Source organism: Lepidochelys kempii, chromosome 6, assembly GCF_965140265.1.
Source record: "Lepidochelys kempii isolate rLepKem1 chromosome 6, rLepKem1.hap2, whole genome shotgun sequence".
NCBI classification, from domain to species: domain Eukaryota; kingdom Metazoa; phylum Chordata; order Testudines; family Cheloniidae; genus Lepidochelys; species Lepidochelys kempii.
Window position 1 is genome coordinate 127,119,412 of NC_133261.1, and position 24,243 is coordinate 127,143,654.

Consider the following 24,243-nt stretch of genomic DNA (forward strand, 5'->3'; position numbering starts at 1 on the left):
GGACTTCAAAATCCGATTTGCCCGCACTTCGGCAAAGCAACACGCTGAAGCAGAAGCCAGTAATGAGAAAACATCTGACGAGGTTTTAGAAAGGGGAGGGGGGGATACATCAAAGCAAGCTTCACCGAACTGATGAGCCAATCAGCAAAAAGTAAAAAGATGAGACAAGTGGAAGCAAGGAAGTGAAAAAGACCCCATAAGAATGTAGCGAAAGAAACAGAAGTAAGAATGAGCATTAGCCATGGCAGGAGAATCGCAGTCGGGCCCGAGGCACCATGTCCGCGTATTGTTTTGGCTTTTTAACCAAGCTCAGGGAATAGCCCTGAAAAACGTTCAAAGTGAGGGTGGCAGCAAGCAGCAGTATCAGAGGGAAAATCCCTCCGATGTGAGGTTGTGTCTGGGGTGGATGGATACAGGCAAGGTAGCCCCGATCCCCTTCCAATCCTCTGGACATTCGCTGCTGTGTCCCACAGACATCAAGGCATTGCACTTCCAGATTTCCCAGCTTTGTGGCTTAGAAACAAAGTGGCCCCCCCCGCATCAGCCTCACCCGCTGACCAACATGCTGCTCTGGAATGGGGAGGGAAGAGCCAGAGCATAGCACACAGGCCCTGCCCCGCTGCACTCATGACTTGGGAGGTGTTGTCTCGGCATCCTTGTGGCGCTCATCTGCCCTCTGAAGAAGAGGAACCCGCTCCCCCAGCCTGTCTCCTTGCTTCAGCGTTTCAACTCCCTTAGTAACAGACGCTCTCCCGAGGGGCGGGGGATGAAAGGGGGCCTGTCTTCTTGAAAACCTTGGACAACCAGCTCCAGGGCCCCGTGTGCGAGGAGACTTCAGGCAACGGTGGCTTTTGCAGCTGTGGAGTCGAGGGCAAAATTTACAATCATTCAGGTCTAATTTTGCGCTCTTCAAAAAAGGCAAAATTCCCACTACCTTCCTTGGGGACTTTCACCTGGGTGGGGCATACAGGATCAGGCCCCAAAACTCTTGAGGGTCTCTCCTAGAGTCCACACAGGTCTACAGGTCTCTCCTGGTGAGAGACTTCAACAGGGATTTAACATCGCACAATCCGCCATCTTGCCAGGGCTAATTACTATGGTAACCACATGTACTGGAGGTGGTTGTCCCTTAAAATGACTCACGGATTTTTAAAAAGAAAAAAAGCTTTGCCTCTGAAACACCGTTTTTAGGCTGAAGACGGCATGCACGCACACACGCGCCTTGCAGGAATACTGTCCCCTCAGTTATCGTGGAACACAGCTGCTGTGATCTTTGGAGACAGAATCGGCTCTGCCTTCCTCTTGGTGTGAGCAGAGAAAAAAAAAACAACCCCTTGTATGCTTCAGCCATCTAAAATAAATCCATGCAAGTCCCAGCACTATAATCCACTAATGGGACTTTGTCAATTGTTTAGAGATAACATACGTGCTTCTGTTGCAAATGGTTTGCAATCTCGTGGCCCTATTTTAAAAGGTAGAACTAAAACAAGCAAGAGAAGCAAGGACATGATATTTGCTAGTGGATTAGAGAATACAATGGAAGGAATTCTAACTTGATGGGGCAGATTCTCCGCCCCAAACAAACTCAGCCAAGTAGAGGGCGAACACAGAAGGAACCTGGTTACAGTTCTCTAACCCTGAGCCAAAGGGCCTAGGCACAAGTTAAAGTTGCAGGTCAGCAGCTCTAACTTATGCCAGTGGAGGATCAGGGCTAGCAGAGTTCCCCTCCCTGCTCCCAAAACCATCCCCTCCTCCCACCCAGTATGAGGAGTGAACGGGGCGCACAAAACTGCTGCACGGACTCTGCCAGCTTTTGGCAAGCAGCGTTCCCCTGCACAGAGCAAATGCTCCACAGGCCATCTCTGGTTGCTTTAAAGCCACTTTCCACTGCTTAGGGCCTCAGCAGTCCTGAGAACCCAGCCCCCAGCATGCAAGGAGCATCCTCCAGGCCACTTGGCTTGGCTTAGCTTATGGTCACACTGGCTCTCACTAGCCTCTTTTCAGCACTGTTCGGTGGAAGCTCAAAGCTCTGTTCACCCGGCACTCAGTCCATTTTACTTGCTTCTAATTCTATCTTCCCCAAGGCTAGAGTCAGCTGTTCTCCAATGCATCTGCCAATTACTGTCCTCTGCTAACAAGAGCCAAGGCTAATTGTCAGCTGTCATCTATGGAAAGCAGATTTCATTGGCAAATTAGGAAATACGGAGCAGAAATCATGAATCATTCACCTAGACACACACTATGGAAAGCTCTGCTGATCTTAAGTTACTGCAGGACCAAGTATGATTTAGAGCTTGCCAGAAAACAAACCAACCCTTTTCTTCTCTCACAGCCTAACATCATCACCTTTCAAAACGAGAGCAGAACGTCACCTTGGCCTGAATCCAGCCAGAATGGCTAATTCTTCTTCTTCCTCTGCATTACATCTTCCACGTCTTTGAAATCGGCCTTTTCTTGGCAGCTAACTGGCTGATTCCTTCTAGGCAAACAACTCGCAAACAAAAAACCCTGTGGATTCTGCTCACTCTTCATGGTAAGCCAGCTCACTGGCCAGAAGCCAAGCAGATAAAGGTACTGAGCTAGATCCTAAGCTCTGGCCAAGGAGTTCTCGGTGCAGCTGAGGAGAGGGTTTGCACAAGCAGGGGTTGCCCTTCACCAGGCCAGTCCCTGGCTATGGGTTAGGCTACTCTAACCTGCACCAGTGGGCGGGGACCCCAAGGAGTGGTTATGATGGCTAGGGATCACTGGAGTGAAGGGGAGGCCTGACCGCCCCTCTATCTTCTGAGCACACATCCTAGGTTAGCAGCTGAGTGGGCAGAGTGGTTGGCCTAAGAGCAGATATGGTGACCCTACAGTACCCCAGGTTCCCCCACCAGGGGAGAGATTTGCCAGATTTTGGCCACATTGCGGTGGCATGGGCATGCAAGCGAGGGCAGAATCTGACTCATCATCCAGAAGAGGTTAAGATGGTATTGGCTCCTCGCATCGTCACTCACACACCCAGAGGTAGTGCCGTGCCACCAGGAAATGCACACACCGAAGTATTCAACAACAGGGAGGAAACTAGGTTTATAACTTTCCCTGAAATCAAAATCCAGTTGCGAGCCAATTTCTCAAAGGCCAGCATGAGAAATAGATGACTAGAGAAGGCACCAAGATGGATGCTTGGGCACTGGCTGAGCCCATCTGAAGTTAGCTACTTCGGTTGAATGGGAAGCCAAGGCAGCTCCCAAGGTTTCCTTTAACGTATGTCTCTGCAGACTGCCTGAGACAGAGCAGCACTTTAAGTGCAGCCCTGTCTGGTCTGAACTGTGTTTTACAGTCGCTTTCTAATGGGACAGAGGTTTTCATTAACCAGGACTGACCCCTCCCTGGAGCTTCCAGCTGGCACGGGGCGGAGGCTCCCAGACTCCCTGAACTTGGAACACGCACCCTGCAGCGGCAGCCCACTAGGGCAGTGCTTGCTCATGCCAAGATTTCAGGTGAGCCGATTTCTGCTGCTTGTTCTGCGTCTGGAGAGCTAGTCTCAATATGTTCCGAATAAACTGCTGGCCCCGGTGAGATTGGGGAGTAAGAGCTGTGCCAGCGGGATTCCCTAGAGGTACCACACCAGACTCACTAGGGTATGGAAACAACCTCACTGCTGCACCTGCTCTCCCACATTTCAAGATTAGTTCCCAAGCTGCAGGCAACAAAATCCAAGACACTTTTTTTTTGGGGGGGGGGGGGGGCAGGAGGGGATCCTCAATTCTGTACTGCTTATAGTCCCAGATATTTTCTGGTTGAACTCGCTCTGTTCATCACTCCTGCTCAAGATATATACCATACCACCTTCCATAGGGGGGAGGGATAGCTCAGTGGTTTGAGCATTGTCCTGCTAAATCCAGGGTTGTGAGTTCAATCCTTGAGGGGGCCATTTAGGGATCTGGGGCAAAAATTGAGGATTGGTCCTGCTTTGAGCAGGGGGTTGGACTAGATGACCTCCTGAGGTCCCTTCCAACCCTGATATTCCATGATCCTATGATAGGATTGCCACTGGGTGTACAGCACCTACACTGCCCCCAAAGGAGTAGGGAAAAGGCTTCCCAAACAAAGAGACAGGACCACAAATATTTCTCACCTCCTGTGCATTGCCTGAAGACACATCCCCATCACATAGGGGGAGGCTGAGTTGGCAGATATGGGAAATTAAATACACCATTGACGACCAAAAGCAGAAGGTACACACTGCAACTCCCACAAGTAAAGTGGACACTCCCTCCTTTAACACTCAGTCACAAGGATAACTGGGATGGAAAAGCACAGCGGCACGAAGCATGCCTTGGAGAGAAGCAGTCCAGCAAGAAACTCACAGTGCTAGCCAAGTCGTTCCTGAATGCTGCTTAGAAACCTTCCTCATGCAGCATTTAAAAGCAATTAGCAGCTCCAGAAAAGAAAATGGATCATTCTGTATCCAGTTCAAATCCTTCTCCAAGACTGTGCACAGCCTGGCTCCTCCCTAACTCTCCAGCCCGGTTTCCCACTATCCCCCCACCCATGCACTACAATTGCCAACTCCTCCCGCATTCTGAATGCCCTCCTTCCACTCCCACGCGATGTGGATGCACCATATTCCAGGACGCTCCTTATACCCAGAACGCCCTCCCTAAATCAGGGCACCCTGCCTGCCCTTTCTTCCATCCCCTCCTTGCCTAAAGCAAAAACAGAAAATGCATCTGTGCAAGGGAAAAAATATATTAAAGAACCAACAGGACATGGGATCCCATGACCTGATTCCCCATTCTGGAAACACTCATTGGTTCCACACTTGTTTCTGATAGGCTCCTGGTACAGTAACTAATACTGTAATGAGAAGAAAAAATATGTTTAGTATGTAGACATGACTCCTTATGTAGTTTGCAGTGTTGTTGTAGCCATGTTTGTTCCAGGAGATAAGAGATACAACGTGGGTGAGGTAATCTTTTATTGGACCAACTTCTGTTGGTGAAAGAGAGAAGCTTTCAAGCTGACACAGAGCTCTTCTTAAGGCCAGCTTTAAAAGGGGGGGGGGGGGAGGGGAAGTTTATTTTCTGGGGAAAACATAACAAAAGCAAAACAAAAAAACTAATATATTTTGGTCCCTTCTTGGTTCCGGGCAGGGTGGTGGGGAGGAATCTCATCCAAACAGTACTATGACTGAGGCAGAATAGATCAGCAGCCTAGTGGTACTGATTTATGTCCATATTCATGGTGAACAATGGGGTAGGGAACGGACGGTACCAACTGCAATGCTATAATCAAAAGATTTGTGGTGTATTAGAAAAGACCTATTATAATCCTCTGAATAAGTGCTTCAACAGCACATGGGGCCTGCATTCAGAGCACTGCCTTAAATTAAACTGATCAAGAATCTCCGCGTGGCTCTTTTACAGCATTAGAGACAGGCTTTTGCACTGAGTGCTTCTAACACACCACATCTACTCAGTAGATGCAGGCAATTTAAAAAACACAAGCGCTTCACCCTAGTGCTTTCTATGGGATAATTAATGGAGTCTCATTTCAGTTCATCCACTGGCCATATGGCAGAAAAGAGGATTAAAAATTTCAGTCTCAAAATGTATTCAGTGAAATCCAGTTAATACAGCCAAACTATAAGCAAAAAAAAAACAAAAAAACCCCAAAACAACCAAAAATAAAACCCATTATTGCACTGGACATATCATGCTGCCAGTATACATGGAAACCTTTTCCCTTATACAGCATAGAAATACAGGTTAATCTTCTGGTCCAAGCTATCTGACAATTCAGAGGTTTGTTTACTGGGCAGAGAACTACAAGCTGTGCTTCGGTGTTGTCTTAGGGAGAGCAGTGGGAGGATCCTGATTGGGAGTTGGCCAGAAAAATCAGTTTTATGCCAGTCTCTGGTTCCTTAAATAAAATATGGAAACAATAAACTGAATTTTAAATTACTACAGTGAGCTAAATACAACAAGTATCACAGTATGAAAATTACTTCTGTCCTACAAGTTAACCTTTTAGTTGATTATTCTCTAACTTTAATAATATCTTGGGGGTGGTGTGAGAGAGATGGGGATTTTTGTATACACATAAAGCCGTTTTCAATCAAGGTAGCAAGAAAGACTTACATTTCAAGTGATTCTCCTCCATCAAGTCCCTTATTTGAAAACAAACCCAGGGAATTAAGTTTCCCAAGTTCGTTTCCACCTGCATCTGTATATCATTTATATAGTTTTGCATATATTTCTAACAGCAATGTAGACAAAATACTCCTCTGCCATGGTTACTCCTCATTAAACAGTTACAGATCACCAGTATTTCCTGTTAAATCCCAGTAATAAAAATAATAATCTGAACTCAAATCCTTTGTACAGATGCTCCTTTGTGCTTTGTCCAAATGCTTCTGTATGAGGAGGTGGAGTAAGGGTGTGGATAATACTTTGGTATTCCATCTTTGGTATAAAATGATAACTTTAAGGGGTGGAAAGATTCTAATCCAAAGAGACTGGGAATTAGACATTTATGTATGATTGAAATGCTGGAGTTTGGTTATATACTGACTATTTCGGGGAGGAAGGTTGATTTCAGTTAAATGAAAATTCCTCCCCTCCCCTTCCCTTCCCCAAACAAATAAATAAATGGAACACTAGACCTTATTCATCCATGAAAAAGCTTTTCCTACAATGGTAAATCAATTGATTAACTGAGGATCAAAAATTCTAAATTAAATCTTTGTTGAGGAGACTGGACTCTTTGTAAAAGGTCCCATTTTTATGGACAGTCTAATCCCCAATCTGTTTTTCCATGCAAAATTTTTACAATCTGAATTCCCAAAACAGTCCCTTCCCTGTATTCCGATTTGTGAATGGCACTGCAAAGGGGAGTAGGAGACACTGATATTTTAAAATTAAAACGGACTTATAGGATCTCTCCAGGGGAAAGCATTCTGCACCTTGTTTATTGGCCACCATTCTGCTAAGAGACCAGCAATCTGCACTTCCACTTTTTGGTGCTCCATCTCACCATCATCAGGTTGAATGCCACGGCCCATTTTGTCGAGAAAGCTGAAGTGAACACTTTGGAAATGCTTCCTAAAGCGGAGCATTTCCAGCTGAAACGAACGCACGGTTACGGGTTCGAACGAATCCGTTTCTTCCTTTGCTTTAGAGTAAACAACTTCAAATATACCTAACACCTCCCAGAGGAGCGTGGGCGGTTTCCCTGGCTATCTGAGCAGGGTATGCATGTCTAGCGGCCACTTTCCTGCGACCCTCAGTCCCTACGACCAGACCGTTTGCAAACGGCAGCCACGCAAGGCGGATCTCTGGAGCCCAGTTGCACCTATGGCTGTCAAGCAAAGCAATTTCCGCGCACGCTTTTACCCGTGATGATTGCAATTCACATCCTCCAGCGGCAGCCTCACTCCACAACCCTGTAGCGTGTGTGAGCAGGCGGGTTTAAACGAGCGACCGTACCAAGCCCCCGCGCCGGCTCACGGGGAGCGATGCACACGCGCCGCCCGGCTCCGGCTCCGGCTCGCGGGGAACTGGGTGGAAACAGCGTCGCGCCGCTTGCCTGCCCCGGTGTAAATGGGTCGGTTTAACAAAAGGACCCGGCGGCTGAGACTCGCCCAGCCCGCCCCCGTCGCTAGCCAGCCGGGGCCGGAGCTGAACGGAGCCGCCCTGAGATCGGTGCTTTTACCTTCTAGCGCCCTTCGCGGCTCGCCCGAGGGGGAACAGCTGGAGCTCGCCTTCTCCGGCAGGGGCGGCGGGCTCAGCGGCGTCCCCACCCAGCCTTGTCTGCGATCATCCTCCCGGGGGCAGGAAGCAGCGCGGCTCCGACTTCCTCCTCCCCGCCGCTGGCTCCGCGCTCGCCCCGCGCCCGCTGCGGCCCCCGCCCCGGCCCGGCCCCGCGCAGCCGCCTCCGCCCACGGGCCGCCCGCCAGACCGCCCGCCCGCCCGCGGGCCCCCAGGCGGCCGGTGCCCGCAGCTCCGGACCCCGCAGAGCCGGCGCGCCCCGCTGCCCCCCCGGCCCCCTCCACCCCACGGATATCCCCCCCCGCCACACGCCGCCACCCCCTCCTCTGCCCCACGGATATCCCCCCCCGCCACACGCCGCCACCCCCTCCTCTGCCCCACGGATATCCCCCCCGCCGCACCCCTCCACACGCCGCCACCCCCTCCTCTGCCCCACGGATATCCCCCCCGCCGCACCCCTCCACACGCCGCCACCCCCTCCTCTGCCCCACGGATATCCCCCCCCGCCACACGCCGCCACCCCCTCCTCTGCCCCACGGATATCCCCCCCGCCGCACCCCTCCACACGCCGCCACCCCCTCCTCTGCCCCACGGATATCCCCCCCCGCCACACGCCGCCACCCCCTCCTCTGCCCCACGGATATCCCCCCCGCCGCACCCCTCCACACGCCGCCACCCCCTCCTCTGCCCCACGGATATCCCCCCCCCGCCACACGCCGCCACCCCCTCCTCTGCCCCACGGATATCCCCCCCGCCACACCCCTCCACACGCCGCCACCCCCTCCTCTGCCCCACGGATATCCCCCCCGCCACACCCCTCCACACACCGCCACCCCCCCGCCCCACGGATATCCCCCCCGCCACACCCCTCCACACACCGCCACCCCCCCGCCCCACCGATATCCCCCCCCGCCACACGCCGCCACCCCCTCCTCTGCCCCACGGATATCCCCCCCCGCCGCACCCCGCCACACCCTCCTCTGCCCCACGGATATCCCCCCCGCCGCACCCCTCCACACGCCGCCACCCCCTCCTCTGCCCCACGGATATCCCCCCCCGCCACACGCCGCCACCCCCTCCTCTGCCCCACGGATATCCCCCCCCGCCGCACCCCGCCACACGCCGCCACCCCCTCCTCTGCCCCACGGATATCCCCCCCGCCGCACCCCTCCACACGCCGCCACCCCCTCCTCTGCCCCACGGATATCCCCCCCCGCCACACGCCGCCACCCCCTCCTCTGCCCCACGGATATCCCCCCCCGCCGCACCCCGCCACACGCCGCCACCCCCTCCTCTGCCCCACGGATATCCCCCCCCGCCGCACCCCTCCACACACCGCCACCCCCCCGCCCCACGGATATCCCCCCCCGCCACACGCCGCCACCCCCTCCTCTGCCCCACGGATATCCCCCCCCGCCACACGCCGCCACCCCCTCCTCTGCCCCACGGATATCCCCCCCCGCCGCACCCCTCCACACGCCGCCACCCCCTCCTCTGCCCCACGGATATCCCCCCCCCGCCACACGCCGCCACCCCCTCCTCTGCCCCACGGATATCCCCCCCGCCGCACCCCTCCACACACCGCCACCCCCTCCTCTGCCCCACGGATATCCCCCCCCCGCCGCACCCCTCCACACACCGCCACCCCCTCCTCTGCCCCACGGATATCCCCCCCCGCCACACACCGCCACCCCCTCCTCTGCCCCACGGATATCCCCCCCCGCCACACACCGCCACCCCCCTCCTCTGCCCCACGGATATCCCCCCCCCGCCACACCCCTCCACACACCGCCACCCCCCCGGCCCCGGCCGCACCCCTCTGCCCCCCCCGGCCCCGGCCGAACCCCTCCACACACTCCTCTGACCGACGGATATCCCCCCCGCCGCACCCCTCCACACACCGCCACCCCCCCGCCCCACGGATATCCCCCCCGCCGCACCCCTCCACACACCGCCACTCCCCCGCCCCACGGATATCCCCCACCGCCGCACCCCTCCACACGCCGCCACCCCCTCCTCTGCCCCACGGATATCCCCCCCCGCCGCACCCCTCCACACACCGCCACCCCCCCGCCCCACGGATATCCCCCCCGCCACACCCCTCCACACGCCGCCACCCCCTCCTCTGCCCCACGGATATCCCCCCCGCCACACCCCTCCACACACCGCCACCCCCCCGCCCCACGGATATCCCCCCCGCCACACCCCTCCACACACCGCCACCCCCCCGCCCCACCGATATCCCCCCCCGCCGCACCCCTCCACACACCGCCACCCTCCCGGCCCCGGCCGCACCCCTCCACACGCCGCCACCCCCTCCTCTGCCCCACGGATATCCCCCCCCGCCGCACCCCTCCACACACCGCCACCCTCCCGCCCCACGGATATCCCCCCCCGCTGCACCCCTCCACACACCGCCACCCCTCCGTCCCCGACCGCCCCCCTCCACACACTCCTCTGACCCACGGATATCCCCCCCCGCCACACCCCTCCACACACTGCCACCCCCCCGCCCCACGGATATCCCCCCCCGCCACACCCCTCCACACACTGCCACCCCCCCGCCGCACCCCTCCACACACTGCCACCCCCCCCGCCCCACGGATATCCCCCCCCGCCGCACTCCCTCCACACACTACTGCCACCCCCCTCTGCCCCACGGATATCCCCGCCCGCACCCCCTCCACACACTGCCACGCCCCCTACGGATATCCCCCCCCACCCCGGCCCCATGGATATCTCCCCCCAGCCGCAACCCCTACACACACTGCCATCCCCCTGCTGCCCCACTGATATCCCCCTGGCCGCACCCCCTGCAAACACTGCCTCCTGCTGCCCCATGGATATCCCCCCAGCCTCACCCCCTACACACACTTCCACCCCCCCACTGCGCCCCCGTATCCCCCAGCTGTCCCTACACACACTCCCCCTCTGCCTCATCCCCTACACACACTGTCCCCGTATCCCCTAGCCTGACCCGCAACACACTCTGCCCCACTGATATCCCCCCCAGGCCAGCCTGTCCCCCCATATCCCCCGGCTGCCGCTACACACACTGCCCGCCAGCATCCCGCAGCCTGACCCCCAACACACACTGCACCCTGTATCCCCCAGCCTGACCCCCAACACTCTGCCCCACTGATATCCCCCCCAGGCCAGCCTGTCCCCCCATATCCCCCGGCTGCCGCTACACACACTGCCCGCCAGCATCCCGCAGCCTGACCCCCAACACACACTGCACCCTGTATCCCCCAGCCTGACCCCCAACACTCTGCCCCTCTGATATCCCCCCCCAGGCCGGTCTGACCCCTACACACACTGTCCCTCCCCCACGGATATCCCTCTGGCCTGACCCCCTACACACACTGCCCCCACCTCCATCTCCTCCCCATCCCGTACCCACCCTACCACTCCCAGCTTATGCTGGCCCTCCCCACACACTACTACCCCCAACGCTGACCCCCCCACTTCCCCACCTGCTGGTCTCCCCTCTACACACACACTGCTACCCGGCACCCCCCCCCGGACTGATTCCCCTATACACACTGCTACCCGGCACCCCCCCCCGGACTGATTCCCCTATACACACTGCTACCCGGCACCCCCCCCCGGACTGATTCCCCTATACACACTGCTATCCGGCACCCCCCCCCGGACTGATTCCCCTATACACACTGCTACCCGGCACCCCCCGCCCCGGACTGATTCCCCTATACACACTGCTACCCGGCACCCCCCGCCCCGGACTGATTCCCCTATACACACTGCTACCCGGCACCCCCCCCCGGACTGATTCCCCTATACACACTGCTACCCGGCACCCGCCCCCGGACTGATTCCCCTATACACACTGCTACCCGGCACCCCCCCCCGGACTGATTCCCCTATACACACTGCTACCCGGCACCCCCCCCGGACTGATTCCCCTATACACACTGCTACCCGGCACCCCCCCCGGACTGATTCCCCTATACACACTGCTACCCGGCACCCCCCCCCGGACTGATTCCCCTATACACACTGCTACCCGGCACCCCCCCCCGGACTGATTCCCCTATACACACTGCTACCCGGCACCCCCCCCCGGACTGATTCCCCTATACACACTGCTACCCGGCACCCCCCCCCGGACTGATTCCCCTATACACACTGCTACCCGGCACCCCCCCCCGGACTGATTCCCCTATACACACTGCTACCCGGCACCCCCCCCCGGACTGATTCCCCTATACACACTGCTACCCGGCACCCCCCCCCGGACTGATTCCCCTATACACACTGCTACCCGGCACCCCCCCCCGGACTGATTCCCCTATACACACTGCTACCCGGCACCCCCCCCCGGACTGATTCCCCTATACACACTGCTACCCGGCACCCCCCCCCGGACTGATTCCCCTATACACACTGCTACCCGGCACCCCCCCCCGGACTGATTCCCCTATACACACTGCTACCCGGCACCCCCCCCCCGGACTGATTCCCCTATACACACTGCTACCCGGCACCCCCCCCCCCCGGACTGATTCCCCTATACACACTGCTACCCGGCACCCCCCCCCCGGACTGATTCCCCTATACACACTGCTACCCGGCACCCCCCCCCCCCGGACTGATTCCCCTATACACACTGCTACCCGGCACCCCCCCCCCCCGGACTGATTCCCCTATACACACTGCTACCCGGCACCCCCCCCCCCCGGACTGATTCCCCTATACACACTGCTATCCGGCACCCCCCCCCCCGGACTGATTCCCCTATACACACTGCTATCCGGCACCCCCCCCCCGGACTGATTCCCCTATACACACTGCTACCCGGCACCCCCCCCCCCCCGGACTGATTCCCCTATACACACTGCTACCCGGCACCCCCCCCCCCCCGGACTGATTCCCCTATACACACTGCTACCCGGCACCCCCCCCCCCCCGGACTGATTCCCCTATACACACTGCTACCCGGCACCCCCCCCCCCCCGGACTGATTCCCCTATACACACTGCTACCCGGCACCCCCCCCCCCCCGGACTGATTCCCCTATACACACTGCTACCCGGCACCCCCCCCCCGGACTGATTCCCCTATACACACTGCTACCCGGCACCCCCCCCCCGGACTGATTCCCCTATACACACTGCTACCCGGCACCCCCCCCCCCCCGGACTGATTCCCCTATACACACTGCTACCCGGCACCCCCCCCCCCGGACTGATTCCCCTATACACACTGCTACCCGGCACCCGCCCCCCGGACTGATTCCCCTATACACACTGCTACCCGGCACCCCCCCCCCGGACTGATTCCCCTATACACACTGCTACCCCCTCTGCTATTCCCCACCCCCTTCTACACACACTGCTTTCCCCCCCCCATTTGGTAGCCTGACCCCCCTACACACTACTATCTCCCCCACCTCTCGGGCCTGACCTCCCCAAACATACTGCAGCCCCACTCCCCTGCCTCCCTATCCCTCCCCCCCCCCCATACACACTGTCAGCCTGCTCCACCAGTCCCCACCCCCTTCACAGGGCTGGCCCTGACCCACCACCATGCTGCCTGTAGGAGCTAATCAAAGTGTTTTGCTTCTAAGCAAACCTTTCCAAAGGGAGCAGTGACTCCTCTGGGGCGAGGTAACTGCAGGCCGGGCAGGTTTGTCCCCATCTCCCTCTCCCCTAGCATTGCTGAGCTGGAATAGAACCCAGATCTTCTCAGCCCCCCAGTCCAGGGCACCGTCCACTTAGCTGCACTGCCTTGGGCGGTGACACTACATCTGTAAGGAGGCTATTTAAATATTTGGTCCCTCCTATTTTCTTTGATGTTGTAAGAACAAATATAACTCCGTTTCTAGTCATTTAATCTAAAGTGTCCTGTAACAAGTCTGAAAGCTCTAAAGGGGAACATGTGGGAAGAAATCTACCATAGGGAAGCACTGAGGTAGGGTTTATTGCTGGGTTTTTGGTTTTTTTTTTTTTTTAAGATGGCTTCCTTTTTTGCCCCCAGTATTTGCACCCAAAAATAACCAGACACAATTTAGCTCATTTAGCTGTCAGCACCTGATTAGAGACTTTTAAATATCTGATTTGTAGGTGTAAATAGCCCAAATTGTACACCAGGATAATTATTTGCACCTGCAAAATTACAGGCACAGAGAGCAAAAGAAGTCTACAGTTGTTCTTTGCAGGAAACTATACACACTGAAGATGGAATGAAATGCTTTATAGATGTAAAACGTTTAGATTTTTGCAGGTTTGGCAAGTTCAAAATGCTAGTCTGAGCTGCTAAATACCAGCTCACCCAGGGGATCGGGTGGGTCCAAGTGTGGGTGGCCAGCCTGACCCTCTGCCAGTGCAGCAAGGTCCACACTGCTGGTTTTATTGAGTTAGCTTGAGCCCCGTTAGTGCGAGTCTGACTACCCAGGCTGGGCAGCTCGCTCCCTGCTGCAGTGTAGACATGCCCCTGGGGGCTGTGAAGCAAGAATCTCCGTGGAATCAGGTGGCATTTTACATGATGCTGCTTTATTAAAATTCTTAATGAAAGCTGTAATATTTTAATGGGCTCATTGTCTGGCTTGGCTCAAGCAGCTTAACGGAGCTGATTGTGTTTCTGACTAGCAGAAAAGATTGCAAAGAGAAGGAATGATATGAGGGATTTGAAATCTTCAATCTACTGAAAAGTATCATGAATCCTCTCTAAACCAGGGGTACTGGCCCCGAAGAATGTGGGAGACCACAGAGCTTTTAGCAAGAACCAGAGCTCTTTGAGTCGGAGACTCCTTTTATATGAATGTAAAAGTATATGGCCATACTGAGTCAAACCAATTGTCCATCTAGCCCAATATCCTGTCTTCCGACAATAGCCAATGCCAGATGCTTCAGAGGGAATGAACTGAACATGGCAATTATCCATCCCGTCCCAACTTCTGGCAATCAGAGGTTTAGGGGCACCCAGAGAATGGGGGTTGCATCCTTGACCATCTTGGCTAATTGATTAATCTATCCCAGTTATAACTTTGGCCTTCACAGTGTCCCCTGGCAATGAGTTCCACAGGTTGACTGTGTGAAAAAAAATACTTCCTTTTGTTTATTTTAAACCTGCTGCCTATTAATTTCTGTGGCTGACCCATGGTTTTTGTGTTACGTGAAAGGGTAAACAACACTTCCTTGTTCACTTTCTCCCCCCTGCCCATTCATGATTGTATAGACCTCGGTCATATCCCTCCTTAGTCCTCTCTTCTAAGCTGACCAGTCCTGGTCTTTTTAATCACTCCTCATCTGGAAGCTGCTCCATCTCCCTGATCAAGTGCATAGTGCTTAGCACAACGGAGTCCTGGTCGGGACCTCTAGGTGTTCTGGCAACACCCATCCATAATGATAATACGCATTTTACAAGAGACACCCTTTATTAGCAGGATAAAGAGACAGCAATGTTCAGAAGTGGTCACTGGTTTGGGGGGGGGGCGCGCCTCATTTGGGACACTTTGAGCCTGATTTTCAGAGGCGCTCTGAGAGCCGTGAGGACTGTTTAGCTGCATGAAATCATTTGGAGAGATGTTTACTAATAAGGGGACTTTCTAAGCCTGGATGCATGGGTGGACCCATGACCAGTATCCTGTATCACCCTTAAGCTTGAGCCTGGGTCTCTGAGGACACGCAGCAATGTCTCCCACCGGGATCAGAGCCTACCTCTGTAACCAAGCTAATGGCTTCAGTTTATACACACTCAGAATAGCCCAGTGTAATGCGCTGGTTTATTGCATGTCTATCACGCGTGGCTACCTACTGTGGCTACATCAACCTCCTGCTTACTCACAGCTAACAATCGCTCCTTGATCATAAGTAGCAGGGCCCTGGGCCGTTTGGTACAGCAGATCACAAATGCGATCCTTGTTGACAGCCGGTATGCATGCACGCAGCCACAGCTTGCTACACAGGATCACCCGCGGAGACGTCCTTCTAGTTAGCGTCTTTTAGTTGACTTGTGATGAACATCATGTATCATTTAGTAATTGTTAGTACAACACACCTATCTAAAGCATCCTTCTCAGACCTATGCCACAGAGCTGTCAGACTACATCTATCCACCTTATGTACAATCTTAATGAAATAATGGCAACATTTAGCTTTTCTGATAGAGCTTTTCCCTCACAGACCTTAAAGCACTTTACAAGCTTAATGGAAGAAGGCTCATAAAGCCTCACGGAAGTGGGTGAGCGTAATCATCCCACTCTTACAGATGGGGACATGATGGTCCAGGGATGTTAAATAGTGTGCACAAAGGAATACAAGGGGCAGAGACAGGAATTGAACCCTGGTCTACTCCCACTCCATCTCCTTAACCACAAGACTTTCCTTTCATGATTTCTGGAAATTCTCACCGACCAGCAAACAGACATCTCATACGAGCACAGATCTGAATAAAGAACAAGTAGCAATGTGGCAGGGGACTGATTTTGTAGTTGGTCTAATGGAAAAGTTCTGACGTTTTTCAACGCTCACAGGACCATATCCTCCAACTGTGGGGAAAATCATTGTCGTGCCATTGAAGTCAATGGTGGTATGAAAAGTTACACCATTGTTTTTATTCTCTATCTGCTGCACTGCCGGGGTTACACACATGGCTGCTGTGACTTTTGCATCCTGTGCCTTTGCCTGAGCATGGACCGGAAACAGGCCCCTTTTCAATTAAGTTCGAAACATTGTAATGGAGTATTCGAAATTAGACCATCTGGGCCTGATATTGCATCATGGGTTTAGGAGACAAACCTTTGATGGAGAGCTATCATTTGCAATACCATTGATTAACTCTTGCATAAACACAGGCTACAATCAGCTTGTCTTGCTAGGGCATGTCATAAGAACTTCTGAGCTTCCCCTCCCTTTTGCTTCTTGCATTCATCTAGAATTTCTGTAGATTTCCTGGAAAGGATGCAATGGACTGTGATAACATGGGTTTCCCCTCTAGTTACCAAGGCAACACTGAATGACTGATTTCCTATGGTGCCATGCAAATGCAGTGGATGATGTCGGCCTTTGTGCAACACAAGGCAGGCAGTAATTAAAAAACAAAAAATCCACAAAAAACCTCTCCAACAACCTGTAATCCTATTTCCTCACACCCAAGAGAGGGGAAAAACATTTTCACTGTAAATCTTTTTCTGTCCCAGATGGGGAGTGGAAGTCCTTTTCAATGATCATGAGCCTGCATAGGAGGGGGGGGAGGAAGTGTGTGTGGGGGGAATACCTTTTGCCAGGCATATTGAACAGATGACAGGAGAATTACACAGATGCCTTTTTTTTTGGTGACTAATTCCACCAAACTGGAAGTCTTGAACATCCACTTTACTTATAGCCACAATGTGGCTCTCGTGATTTTTCCTTTCATCTGATCGTGTGGGGCTTCATTTTAATAGCAGTTGAAAGGATTCACAAGTTTTCATTTTTAATTCAGTGCACACGCACACAGCTCATCTGGGTCATAGGTCCTGTACTGCCAACATCTAATGGATACTCTCCCTTAGCCCAGGAGGGAGGGGCTTGTGCTTCTGAAGCCGGAGGAGCTGTACGCCATCCCCAACGTTGCCACGAGGCCTGGTACCAACTGAGAATTTTGTAACTGGATTTGTTACAACATTTAATGGACCGAGCGTGACGACCGTTGCTGGCCATCAGGAGGTCAAAGGATGGCTACATATAACTGCTGCACAGAGGACTTTCATAAACGCTTTCTCAGCGCCCTACTCAACAGCATTCGCAGATGCCAATAATCTAACCGAGGAACAGCACCTCCGATGCCAGAATCCCAGCCAGTCACGAGAGCGGCTTTGAAATCAAACTCTACATTGTCAAATGATCTAAACTTGGGTTGCTTCCCCCCCGCCCCCCACCGTTTTCCTTTGCGCCTCTCCAACCGACTGTATAAAAAAAAAAAAAAACAAACAGCAGGAACGAGGGACTCATGACGTGACTGAAGTCCCACGGACCAGTGTCCCTTCCCACAGCACTTCCCTTCCCCCCTGCGGCACCCCACTCACAGTGGTTGTCCTTGATCAGCGAAGACCCAGAGTTTGGAGGTGCGGCTGCAGCCTCAGCTCTGCCACTGGCTTGCTGCTGCTGTTCTCTCTGCCACCACTGACCGCCGCCTCGGCTACTGCTTGCCACTCACGGCCACGCCTGCAATGCCACGCTCCGAGGCTCCACCCTTTAGCCCACTTCTTAGTGATTCCGCCGGGGAGTGGGGGGACTTCAGCTGCCGCTGCGTCTTCGTGGCAATGCTGGTCCCACACCCGGTCTAAGGCTGAGCCCCTAAACTGGTGAGATTTCAGCTTTAGTCATCGCAGATAACTCTCAATTGAGTCCAACTGGTTCGGTCTTTAAACACCAGGGAGGGTCAAATGGGACTCAGGGACTTGGCTGCACTTCAGTGTAGACGCTACCTGTACTGAGGGGGGGGGTTCTCCCATCAGCACAGGTAATCCCCCTCCCCGACAGGCAGCAGCTAGAAAAACAGAATTCTTCCAGCAACCTAGGGCTGTCTACACCAGGGGTTAGGCTGGCTTAACTGGGACTGGCAAGGTGGGGTGGCATTCAGGACTGTTTATTGGTTTCCATAGATCAGTGACTCTCTTGTGCTCGGAGAGTAAAGTGTCTGTGGCTAAGAAATTCCTTTGCTAAGCCCATGTTCCTGGCTTTACCGCCACATTGTCCCTGAAGGGGTTAACTGGCAAACCAGAGCTCCCACAGCCAGGTGGGCTTTGGGAAAACGCACTAAGCAACAGGAGGCCAGGGAGGGCCCTGGTTCTGGTTCCAGGGTCTAGGCAGCTGGACTGCAGGGTCCCACTGCCCAAGGAGGGTGTCGGACACAGGGGCCACACCTGGGAGTGTGTCTGAGAGATCCAGAGCTACGACCAGTGTTCAACCACTACCCATTGTACCACCCTGGCAACCCCCTTATTCATAGGGTGACCATATTTCCCTATGCTGAATACGGGACACCTGGTAAAATTACTCCTATTCAAGTGAGTTCAACGGCAATCAGAACTATGCGGTACAAACCTTCAAATGAACATTAAGCTGACTGAGCCCCTGTTAAAAAGAAATACTGCCTAGGTTCTTTTTATTTACCTTCTTGGCTTTAGGGTTCACAGGGGGAGGGGTGACAAACACACCCCTACGCCATGCCCCGCCCCCCGCTCACACACACTCCCATACACCTCTCTCACACAGGGGGAGGGGGGTGGGGGTGTGTGACTGAGCAACATGACCCTCCCTTCCCGGTGCTCTCTGCCTTCCAGGATGGACCCACCTCTCCTGGTACCATGTCTTCCCGAGGCAACACATGCAGGGATATGGGTTTGGGTGTGCATGCGCAAGGTCACATGCCCCGTTTCCTCAGATTTCTGCCAGGGTTCACACCAGGATGTGGCCAGCAGCAGCCTTTCGGCACTGTGCGGGAGGGAAAGGGGAGTTGGGGAAGGGAAGACCTGGCCCGTGTCTTAGATTCATAGAAGGGACCATTACGATCAACTAGTCTGACCTCCTGCACAATGCAGGCCACAGAATCTCACCTACCCGCTCCTGCGAAAAACCTCTCAGCTATGTCTGAGCTACTGAACTCCTCAAATCGTGGTTTAAAGACTTCAAGGAGCAGAGAATCCTCCAGCAAGTGACCCGTGCCCCACGCTGCAGAGGAAGGTGAAAAACCTGCAGGGCCTCTTCTAATCTGCCCTGGAGGAAAATTCCTTCCCGACCCCAAATATGGCGATCAGCTAAACCCTGAGCATATGGGCAAGACTCACCAGCCAGATACCCAGGAAAGAATTCTCTGTAGTAACTCAGATCCCACCCCATCTGACATTCCATCACAGGCCATTGGGCCTATTTACCATGAATATTTAAAGATCAATTAATTGCCAAAATAATGTTATCCCATCATACCAGCTCCTCCATAAACTTATCGAGTCTAATCTTAAAGCCAGATAGGTCTTTTGCCCCCACTGCTTCCCTTGGAAGGCTATTCCAAAACTTCACTCCTCTGATGGTTAGAAACCTTTGTCTAATTTCAAGTCTAAACTTCCTGATGGCCAGTTTATATCCATTTGTTCTTGTGTCCACATTGGTACTGAGCTTAAATATTTCCTCTCCCTCTCCAGTATTTATCCCTCTGATATATTTATAGAGAGCAATCATATCTCCCCTCAACCTTCTTTTAGTTAGGCTAAACAAGCCAAGCTCCTTGAGTCTCCTTTCATAAGGCAGGTTTTCCATTCCTCGGATCATCCTAGTAGCCCTTCTCTGTACCTGTTCCAGTTTGAATTCATCCTTCTTAAAGATGGGAGACCAGAACTGCATACAGCATTCCAGGTGAGGTCTCACCAGTGCCTTGTATAATGGTACTAAAACCTGCTTATCCCTACTGGAAATACCTTGCCTGATGCATCCCAAGACCACATTAGCTTTTTTCACGGCTATATCACATTGGCGGCTCATAGTCATCCTTTTCTTTTTGGGTCATCCTATGATCAACCAAGACTCCAAGGTCCTTTTCCTCCTCCGTTACTTCTAATTGATGCGTCCCCAGCTTATAACTAAAATTCCTGTTATTAATCCCTACATGCATGACCTTGCACTTCTCACTATTAAATTTCATCCTATTACTATTACTCCAGATTACAAGGTCATCCAAATCTTCCTGTAGGATATCCCAGTCTCTCTCTAAACTGGCAATACCTCCCAGCTTTGTATCATCTGCAAACTTTATTAGCACACTCCCACCTTTTGTGCCGAGGTCAGTAATAAAAAGATTAAATAAGATTGGTCCCAAAACCGATCCTTGAGGAACTCCACTGGTAACCTCCCTCCAGCCTGACAGTTCACCTTTCAGTAGGACCCCTTGTAGTCTCCCCTTTAACCAATTCCTTATCCACCTTTCAATTTTCATATTGATCCCGATCTTTTCCAATTTAACTAATAATTCCCCATGTGGCATGGTATCAAACGCCTTACTGAAATCTAGGTACATTAGATCCACTGCATTTCCTTTGTCTAAAAAAATCTGTTAATTTCTCAAAGAAGGAGATCAGGTTGGTTTGGCACGATCTACCTTTTGTAAAACCATGTTGTATTTTGTCCCATTTACCATTGACCTCAATGTCCTTAACTACTTTCTCCTTCAATTTTTTTTCCCCCAAGACCTTGCATACTACAGATGTCAAACTAACAGGCCTGTAGTTACCTGGATCACTTTTTTCCCCTCCTTTCTTAAAAATAGGAACTATGTTAGCAATTCTCCAATCATACGGTGCAACCTCTGAGTTTACAGATTCATTAAAAATTCTTGCTAATGGGCTTGCAATTTCATGTGCCAATTCCTTTAATATTCTTGGATGAAGATTATCTGGGCCCCCCGATTTAGTCCCATTAAGCTGTTTGAGTTTCACTGCTACCTCAGATGTGGTAATATCTACCTTCATATCCTCATTCCCATTTGTCATGCTACCATTATCCCTAAGATCCTCTTTAGCCTTATTAAAGACTGAGGCAAAGTATTTGTTTAGATATTGGGCCATGCCTAGATTATCCTTGAGCTCCACTCCATCCTCAGTGTTTAGCGGTCCCACTTCTTCTTTCTCTGTTTTCTACTTATTTATATGGCTATAGAACCTTTTACCAATTGGTTTTAGTTCCCTTTGCAAGCTCCAACTCTACTTGACTTTTAGCCTGTCTCACTTTATCCCTACATGTTCTGACCTCAGTAAGGTAGCTTTCCTTGCTGATCCCTCCCATCTTCCACTCCCTGTATGCTGTCTGCTTTTTCTTAATCACCTCTGAGATGCTTGCTCATCCAGCTTGGTCTACAACTCCTGCCTATGAATTTTTTCCCCTTTCTTGGGATGCAGGCTTCCAATAGCTTCTGCAGCTTTGATTTAAAGTAATCCCAGGCCTCCTCTGCCTTTAGATCCATAAGTTCTTCAGTCCAATCCATTTCCCTAACTAATTTCCTTAATTTTTGAAAGTCAGCCCTTTTGAAATCAAAAACCCTAGTTGCAGATTTATTTATTAATCCTTCCGTTCAGTTTGAACTGAATTAGCTCATGATCACTTGAGCCAAGACTGTCCCCTACAACCATTTCTTCTGAGGTCCTCACTACTCACCAAAACCAAATCTAAAATGGCTTCCCCTCTAGTCGGTTCAGCAACTACTTGCTGAAGGAATCCATCCGCTATCGCATCTAGGAAAATCTGAGCCCTATTATTATTACTAGCACTCGTCCTCCAGTCTATATCTGGGAAGTTAAAGTCTCCCATGATCACGCAGTTTCCATTAGTATTTACTTCATTAAAAACACGAAAGAGGGCTCTCTCCATATCCAGATTAGATCCCGGCGGTCTATAGCACGCCCCGAACACGATCCCAGGGGAGGCTCTAATAGTTTTCTTCCCCAATGTAATTTTTGCCCAGACGGACTCTGTCTGATCCATTTCATCGCTTCTTATTTCTTTACATTCTACCTCATCATTGATAGACAGCGCTACTCCACCGCCTTTGCCTTTATTTCTGTCTTTCCTAAACAGCACAGACCCTTCAACACCCGTAGTCCTGTCACGACGACTGTTCCACCCTGTTTCCGTTCTCCCTAGAATATCCGGTTTCATTTCCTGCACCAGTAGCTCTAGTTCCTCCATTTTGTTACCCAGGCTCCTCGCACTGGGGTACAAACATCTTCATTTTTGCTGTTTGGCCTCGCTCACATTCTGTACCCTACTAGACACAGTCATTCTACAGCCAGTAGAACCTATCAGACTGGTATCCACACTGCCCTTCCTCCTTATATACATTCTCCTACCCAAGACTGTATCCTTTCTTACTTTGTTTTCTTCCCTCTCAAGGCTAAAATCCGGCGTGGAGATTACCTGGACATCCCTCAACCAACCATCTCCCCCAAATTCCTAGTTTAAAGCTCTCTTAATCAGTTGTGCCAGCCTCCATCCTAGAAGTCTATTTCCTTCCCTACTCAGATGAAGTCCATCCCGAGAGATCTGTCCTCTGTCCATGAATGCCTCCCAGTGCCCATACATCCCAAATATCTCCTTATAGCACCATTGTCTAAGCCATCCGTTGATAGTCATAATCTTGTCAACTTTGTTGCCCTTCTCTAGGAACAGCCAGAATCCCACTGAAGATCACCTGAGCCTCGATTTCCTTAAGCGTCTTCCCCAGCCTAGCACAGTCTCCCTGAATACTTTCTAGCGAGAATCTAGCCGTATCATTTGTTCCCATATGAAGGATATTTAGGGGATTCTTTCCCGCTCCCTTTAGGATCCTTTTCAACCTCAGGTCTACATCCCATATCTTAGCACCTGGAAGACAGCACACCCTTCTATTCTCTGGATCAGCTCTGGTTACAGGCCTGTCTATTTTTCTCAGTAAATAGTCCCTGATCACATAGCTTTGCCTTTTCCTGGTGACGGTGCTATTCTCCAGTCTATCCCCTGTTCCCTCTGGCTGCAAGTTCTTTCCATTCCTATTCTCCCTTGTAATCTTCTTCAACCCATCCTGTATCCTCCTGGGGCTCATTTTTGGTGTAGTCTCCATTGACTTTTCTCCTTTTCCTATAGGACTAGCCGCTCTTCTTTTCTTCCTTACCCTTCCACCTTCAGTGACTACCTGCTGAGCCCCTTCTTCATTTGCCAACTCTACAAACCTATTCTTGAGCTCTATTTCTCCTTCACTAGCCCATCTTTTCCTCTGCTGGGTTCTTTTAGTCACATGCTTCCACTGACCACTTTCCTCACCCAGTCTCCCCTCAGAATTCCTCAGTTCTGCTTCCATCTGCAAGTCTGAGCTTTTCCCTTCAGATACCTCATGTCTTTGCTCCATAATCTGCTCGAACCCCTTTCTAAACTCAGACTTTCCACCTGCATCTCCAAATCTCGGATCTTTTCCTCCATCAGCTCTATCAGACAGCATTTCATGCAGACAAAACTCCTACCAGGTACCCCCTCCAGGATCATGTACATACCACAGCTTCCACATCCAGTCATCTTCATTGTGTCTTCCACTACACGGGTCACTCCCACTGCTGCCTCTGTATCTGTAATAGCCTTCCCCCCTAAATCCTGTTAATCTGGGAAACAGGAAACACACCAAAACACCACCCCCCACAGCAAAAACAAACCCCAAACAAGCACCACAATACAAACTCCCCTTACAAACTCCCACTGAAACTCCCCCGTTTACAGCTCTGTTTCCTGGCTCCTGGGCCGCTACAGCTCATCTATTCTCTCCTCCCGCACCTGCCCTCCTCACTTGTCCCTTCCTGCCCGCACAGTGCCGAAAGACAGCCAACACCTCCAGGCTGCTGTAGGCCACCAACATAGCCCAGCCACCTCTGTCTACAGCATGGGCAGGAAGGAGTTAAGCCCTAAGGATGCCTTGTGCATCAGGGAACCTAACTGCAGGGGCTTCAGGGAACCTGGCCAAAGAGGTGGCT

General features: G+C 52.6%; 1 protein-coding gene across 2 annotated transcripts in view; it reads right to left on the reverse strand.

Annotated features, from left to right (window-relative positions):
- Nucleotides 1–7,898, reverse strand: part of GNG2 (G protein subunit gamma 2) — a 94,967-nt gene extending 87,069 nt beyond the window's left edge. The window contains exon 1 of one of the 2 annotated variants that reach the window (XM_073350143.1): nucleotides 7,699–7,898. The gene's annotated coding sequence lies outside the window, so the exon portion shown is untranslated. Of the gene's footprint in view, nucleotides 1–7,379; nucleotides 7,676–7,698 lie in introns of those variants that run through there. The other variant, XM_073350144.1, reaches the window with a different exon arrangement.
- Nucleotides 7,899–24,243: the final 16,345 nt, after the last annotated feature.